The sequence below is a fragment of the Neltuma alba genome, unplaced genomic scaffold, assembly GCF_004799145.2.
Source record: "Neltuma alba isolate B1F8T4 unplaced genomic scaffold, ASM479914v2 tig00001829_pilon, whole genome shotgun sequence".
NCBI lineage: Eukaryota > Viridiplantae > Streptophyta > Magnoliopsida > Fabales > Fabaceae > Neltuma > Neltuma alba.
In genome coordinates, this window is record NW_021632636.1 from 73,516 (window position 1) to 81,377 (window position 7,862).

The following is a 7,862-nucleotide window of genomic DNA, read 5'->3' on the forward strand; positions in this document are numbered from 1 at the left end:
TAGGGGCAGAATCTCTAACTTATATGCTACCAGGATGAATTTTTTTTTTTTAAGTAAAGTTGTCAAGCTTTTTATAATATTCTAATCAAATATTTTTAGATCTAATAAGATTTTTCTTATTATAGTCTTAGATCTACTCTATAATCTCTAATTTTCTTTTCTAATTATCATTTCTCAATTTCAAGATGACTAAAAAGAAATTCAAAATATTTATAATTATTGTTTTAGAAATTCAAGATATTGATTCTCTTTTTATACTTTACCATCCCCTTATTTATTTTAAATATTCTTATATATAATTTCATTATCAAATGAGCATTTACTATTACTCCAAGTCGCAAACGAGAATTAGGACACACACACTATAGATTATATTTAATAACATGGACCATCAGTTGAGTACTTCAGTCAAATAATGAAGCTAACCCAACATACTCGCTTTTTGATCTAAACTAACCTTGCCAAAACTTCTTTTGAACTTTCTTTTTTTCCGAACAGATCAAGTATATGCAAATTGAGTTAAATTGACCTCGTTATTAGGTTTCCAGCTTAACTCTATAGTTTATGGCGCCCTTATTATTCATTCAATGGAAATAAGTCAATAAATAATATTTCAATATGTTGTTAAATAAGTTATCAATTAGGTAAAAGTTCAACATGTCTTTACGTTTTCCACATATCTCATCATATCTAAAGAAACTTTTCACATATCTTATCATATCTAAAGACACTTATTTGACACTAATGTTGAAAGAAAGAGCAGCAATCTGACAAAAAAATTAATCATATTGTAACAAGAAAATAAAATCATATTACGAATTATATTCAGATTTTTAATTTAAGTTCACAAGCTCAAAAAAATATAATCAATTTCAAAAAAGTGTCTAATAAGGATATCAATTTTCTTCTATTTCCCAACAGGAAATATGTATAAATAATTAAACTATTATATTATATATATATATAGATATATAAATTGTTAAAATACATGTCTAAATAATTACACTATTATATTATATAAATTTTTCAAATTTTATAATCATAATGTAGAATTTTGTGAATTTCATGTTAGCGATGGATTTTGTGACAGAATTTTGTGACGGAAACAAATTCTGTCAGAAAATCTGTCACAAAATAGGAGTAGAAATTAGCAACGGAATTTAGTGATGGAATTAGTGACGAAATTTTGCGACAGAAATATTCCATCGCAAAATTCCATCACTAAGCCTATTTACTGATGGAATTTGCAACGGAACTATTCCGTCGCTAAAGTCTGTCGGAAATCCGTTCCAAATTCGTCGAAAAAATTACTGACGGAATTTCTGTCGAATTTCCGTCAGAAATTAGCGACGGAAAATATTCCGTTGGAAATTAGCAACGGAAAATTTTTTTTGTCGCTAATTCCGTCGCTAATAGACTGTTTTTTTGTAGTGATTTTATATAATATTTTAATTTAGTTATTTAATTTTAAAAAGTATATTTTTAGTCCTTTACCTCTAAACCGGTTAACAAAAAAATGATATTAAGATTTTGAATGTCAATAAAACATTCTTAAGTACTAACATATTGAGCTTAATTTCCAAAACAATCATGATTATTATAGAAACACATCATTTAATACTAATAATTTTAAGATTAAAAGGACTAAAAATATATTTCTTAAAATAAAAAAAAAAAATGTACACTTTTGTCAAATATAAGACTACAAGTATATGCAGCATCTATTGCATTTAATCAGTTGACTATTAAAGATATAAGCAAAACATAACAGTTCTAGAACATGTATATCCACGGACTTAATGGATGTAAACAAATGGATATATATATGGAGGCTTATACAGCATTAACTTTCCATAACACTGTATCAAAGAGATTAGAGCGGCGAAATTAAATTGTGTCAAAATGGCTGCAAGAGTTTCACAAACCCATCTCTTCACTGCGATGTTTATGTGCTTTCTTTTGTTTTTAGCCTCAGGTAATTATTCTTGTTTCAACAGAAAATGGCAAAAAATACGTATTGAATTTCAGAAAGATAAATATGTCATGCTGATTATTCTTGTACTAGTTTTTTTCTGAATAATTTTTTTTGAATAATGATTTTTACTACTCTAGTAATAGTTTTAACATGTCAAAATTTGTCAAATTCACTTATTTATTATTTTGAAATTTAGTAGATATTTTTTGTTATTTTTCCTAATTTCAGTTCTCATGCTATGAGTATCAAATCCTTTTCTCTTTTGTTTGTTTTCCCCCCTCAAAATACAAGTATTCAAAATTATATTCTGTCAAAGTTATTACATGCATCTTGTAAAAACAAGTAAACAATATACATTTTTTTTCACGCACAAACGTGTCAACAGCTTCAACATTTTCAACAATACTAAAGGATATGTTAATATTTTATACATTTTTATTTGAATATTATTTTAATTATGACTAATAATCTTGAGTTGGCCTCAACTTAAACCACTAACTCTTGAACTACTATTCTAACTGGTTTAATTATTCCAATTTTCAGTACCCTACAAACTTCTATCATTATTCATTATTGTTGATTCATCTATTGAAACTAAGAGTTACAAAAATATATTTGCCCCAGGCATATAAATCTCCTTTCAATTATAATATTTCTGTTGACTTTTGCACAATTTTTTCGTTTATGCTTTTTTTAATGTCTATACACAACTTTCTTTTTAGAACAAAGATTAAAGTACACAAATTTTTGCTTGTATTGTTTTTAAAAACAATATGGACGACTCTCCCTATAATATTGACGATTTGGATATGTAATTAATTATCTATTGGCTGCAAAAAAATTCTATATTATGTTTTTAAAAATAAACAAAAGAAATTGCGTGATTGTATTTTACATTTTTAAAAGCTTATGCATGTTTCAATAGTCAAGGCAAAAAAAAAAAAAGCATGTTTCAAAAGTAAAGATAAAATCAGATCAATTGTTTTTTGTAACCAAGTTTATTAATAAAGTACGTTATACATATATATATGTATATTTATATATTGGATGATAATATGCAGAGCCAGCATATGGAATAACTCGTCATGATCCACAGTTCTTATGCATAGGGCCTTGTTCTTTATATGGATAATCTAATCATCAATGCAATGCAACGACGCTTGCACTAAAAGGGGACTATCCAAGGGAGGGTTCTGCTTTGAAGAAAGTCCATCAGGAGATTCTCAATGGTGTTGCAAAAATTTCTGGGTTATATTTTATTATATTGCAGTGCACTCTTCTTCTAAAATAGACCCCTCAATTACTTACTATATTATTTTTAGGAGCGAAAGGAATATATTATATATTCTGATATTGTAATAAATTGCTTTATATATATGTATAAGGGAAAACACAAAATGAATATAAAAATTACTAAATCTCAAGTTTGGATTGTTTCCTATATTTTAATAATTTTTAACTTTTAACTACACTTTACTTGCAAATAAGGACACATTTTTTATAAATTCACGGTTTAAAATTTAATAATTTTCAGGCTTTTTTGGTGAGACTTTCTTTATAAAATACAACATTTAGAACGTATGTTGGTCGAACTAAGGTAGGATTTGCTTTTATAAAATGTGAAATTGGTGAGTTTACTGAGTTAAACGGGTAAGTTCACAACATGCGCACACGCACCATGTATATAATATCCCCACCCTCCCCCCGCCAAAAAAGAAAAAAAGAAAAAAAAACCCACTTGTAAGGCTTTTGGATTGACGTTGATTTACCAATTCATTTCCGGTATCAAATTGTTCAGTCTTTTTTAACATTTCATATACCATAATTCCTTCTTCTCCCAAAAAAAAGGTTGATGATTTGTAGGCCTTTTATCTAGATGCAGTATTGTTCCGTCTGGCTTTTGCCCATTCCAGAAACTTTCCCACCACTACTTCCCCTAAGAGTCTATCTTTCTCATTTAATTAGGAGGGAGTCTACTGTTTTCATTCAATTTTTTTTTTGAATGAAAAGGGAAGTATTACTCAAAGAAGAGAGTCAACGAGTTACAAGATATGTACAACAAGACAAAGCCTACCAAGAAAGCCAAAAGAAAACAGAGTAAAAGATATCAGTGAGGCAGCCTCATGATGTCATTAACAATTCTAGCTCTAACAGTGTGATTAACAAAAACGTCAGAGCTGACTAATAGTTCAGATGCCCCGAAAGATTCTCCAGCAAAGAGGCGTCTGTTCCTTGCATCCCACAGCTTCCAATTAATGATACCAAATAGTAGGGTTCATCTTTGGTTGGTGCGGCGGGGGTCAATATTGTGGGTCCACTAGCTCTGTATAGGCATGTGGAGGAATTGAGTGAGTTTGCTTGCTGGTACAGTCATTTTCCAACATGCTACGACAAGGGGGCAACGACAGAACACGTGGTTACTATCTTCGTCCTTAGATCCACAAAGCTCGCAAGTCCCATCTAGAGTTAGGTGCCTCTGCTTCCTCTCTGTGTTCGTAAGCAACTTATTTTTGTAGGCTAGCCAAAGAAAGGATCTAATTCCTTGAGCCCCTGGCCATTTCCAAATGAGCTTCTAGTAGTCTTGTTGATCACTCCTAAGGTCATCTACCATTGCTTGATATGTTGAGGACATCGAGAAGGCTCCATTGGAGCTAAGACTCCAACTACAGCTAGCATCCCCATCGTCTCGCCTTAGAGGGGGTGTGGTGGCAATTAATAGATTTACGAATCTGGGGAATTTTTCTTGAAAAAGATGCCAATGCCATTGACCACTCTCATCTACGTATTCCTAAATGGTTTCCCCCATTTGGTTCTCGTTGATGTCCGAGAAGGCTAAATTCTTGAGTGGGCCTAGCTCACCTATCTAATTATCCTTCCAAAACTTTACTTGCTACCCATCGCCTGGGTTCCATTTTATACCCAGGTACGTTTCTGGCCAAGTTTTTGCTATACTCCTCCAGGTGTGCAAACAAGAGTTGGTCGTGAAAGTGGGTTTTGTCAGCGGGTGCCATCCATACTTGGCTTTGAGAATCCTAACCCATAAAAGATCTGGTTTACTTGTGAGCATGAATCCCAGCTTAGCTAGGAAAGCACAATTTTGAGATTTCATTAACCTGAGGCCACTTCCTCCACTATTCTGGGGTAGACACATCTCTTCCCAGTTGACCAAGCTAACTCCCTTTGGACATTCATCTGTACCCTAAATAAACTGGCGTATCAACTTTTCAATTTTGGAGTAGCAATTGGTTGTTAGCATTGAAGTTTGCATAGCATAATACGGTATGGTGGATAGAACTGACTTGGCTATTGTGACTCGGCCTGCTAGGGACAAGGTTCTTGCTTTCCAGTTGGAGAGCTTTAGCTTAACTTTGTCAATGATGTATTAATAGGTATCCTTAGTTACCCTAGAGTGTAACAAGGGCACTCCAAGGTATTTACCTAGCTGGTCCGTCTTGGTATAGTTAAGGAAGTCACATATGGAATTGGCCTCATATCTCTTCACATTCCTTGAAAAGAAGATTCGTGTTTTAGTTTGGCTAATCGAGTTGCCTGAGGAGTTACAAAAGTCAGTAGGACTTTTTTGATGAGTCCGACTTGTCTCATGTTAGTGGAGTTGAAGAGGACTAGATCATCAACAAAGAAAAGGTGGGAGAGTAGAACACCATTCTTCCTCATCTTGATTGTTTCCCAATTTTTTGCAGAGACTTTAGCTTGTATGGCTTGAGAAAGTCTTTCCATGTAGAGGACAAAGATGTACCGTGATAAAGGATCCCCTTGACAGATTCCTTTGGAGGGTTGGAATGAGTCAGAGGGGGAACCATTCCAAAGAACTTGCATGGAAGGTGTTGTGATATAATGCATGACGAGCTTGATGAGCCTCTTTGGGAATTGGGCATCTTGCAAGGTGTCCTCTATGAAGCTCCATTTGATCTGATCAAATGCCTTTTCTAGATCAACTTTAATGGCCATCCAACCAATTTTGCCCTTTTTTTCCTCATGGAGTGTATGACTTCTTTGGCAATAATAATATTGTTTGTAATGTTTCGACCCTTAATAAAGCTAGCTTGGTAAGGCAGAATGAGTGTTGGTATTATTAGTTTGAGTCTATTGGTAATGATTTTTGTAATCAGCTTAGAAGCTACCGAACAGAGGCTAATTGGGTGAAAATCCTTGAGAGTTTGGGGTCGTTCAATCTTGGAGATTAGGGTTATGAGTGTTTTGTTTAAGACAGGATTGATATTCCCACCATTAAAAATATCTTTTACAGTATTGTAAACAAAATCACCTACAATTTCCTACTGACTCTGGTAAAAAGGGGCATGAAGTCCATCACTTCCAGGGGCTTTGAGAGGTTTCATGTCAAAAAGTGCTTGTTTCACCTCTTCCACAGTAATCTCAATAGATAAGGAACTATGGGAGTGTGAAGGTAAAGGAGGAAACTTACCTCAGGTTAGATAGGCCTCGAGGCTAGCAGGGTCGTCAGAATAAAGATTTAGAAAATAATCCTGAGCCATTCGTGTAAGAGTCTCACTGTTTGTGATCTAGTACCCTTCAGCATTTTTTAAAGAATTAATGTGATTAGCTCTTCTCTTAATACGAGCCTTGTTTTGATAGTAAGTTGTGTTCCTGTCTCCTAGACATATCTAATCACTTCGTGATTTCTGAAGCCAGAGAAGCTCCTCATGTAGGCAGGCATCTTCATACTCGAAGCGTAGAGCATAATCAAGGAACACAATTATCGATGTTTTCGACTAGGCTATGAATATTGCTCCAATTGTCTTTCACCAAGTCAGAGAAGTGAGGGTGGTGGATCTAGGCTGCTAGAAATTTGAAAGGCCGAGGTTGAGTGACCCGAGATTGATTGAGCCCAAGTCGAATTAGTAAAGGTCTGTGGTCTAAATTGATTTGGGGCAACTGGTGTACACTAGAGTTGGGAAAGAGCTGTATCCAGGAGACATTGGCTATGGCTCGGTCCAGTCCTGCCAAAGTCAACCTACGCCTCCAAGTGAATTTTGGGCCTAAGAAACCCAAGTCTAGGACTTCGTTATCTTGATAGAAAAATTGAAAAAGGGGGTAGCTTTTGGTTTGCCTTAGCCCTATTACACAGCGTTCGACGGCATGTAGCGTGGCATTAAAGTCCCTTGCAAGGATCCATGAAGAGGACTGATCTAAAGCAAGATTAGAGAGCTCGGACTAAAGTTTAACTCACAATTATGGGTTAGGACTTGCATAAATAGCAGTATAAAAGAACTCTTTGGAGTATTCTTTGATGGTGATTTGAGAGTGAATAAATTAGTGGTTCCTTCTTGTCTACTCTTCCTTGCCTTCTACCTCATGGGGCTACCTGCAGCCAAGAGCTGTACAAGGCATCACAGCCTCCCAGTGCATTTAGCGAACGCACCTCTAGTGGTTGTGCTTCGCCAGTAGGCAACGGTCCCTAATCCATCTTAGACACATCATGGTTCAGGGGACAGACATTTTCCAAATGGCCATAGTGCCCACATTTGAAGCAAATCGTAGGGAGACCTTCATATTCTATAAAGAATACTTGTTTATCGATTTCTATTTTGGAGGTGAGCGCTTTCGAGAGGTCAATGAGAACTGCCATGCGAGTGAATTTACCTCTCACACCTGATGCTGTGTTGTAGTCAATTTTCATAACTTTGCCTCCTATCGCTCGAATAACGCTCTTCTTATAATACTTTGCTGGCAACCTTGGAATTTTGATCCAACCCATGACTTGTGAAGCCATATGGCGTAGGGGCAAGAAGTCGGGAGACCAAGGTTGGACTGTAAGGTAGTGTCCGAAAATGACCTAGGGTCCCCCAAGCAAAATTTCGTGATAATCTTTTTCATTATTGAACTTGGCAATAAAGCAATTACCCTC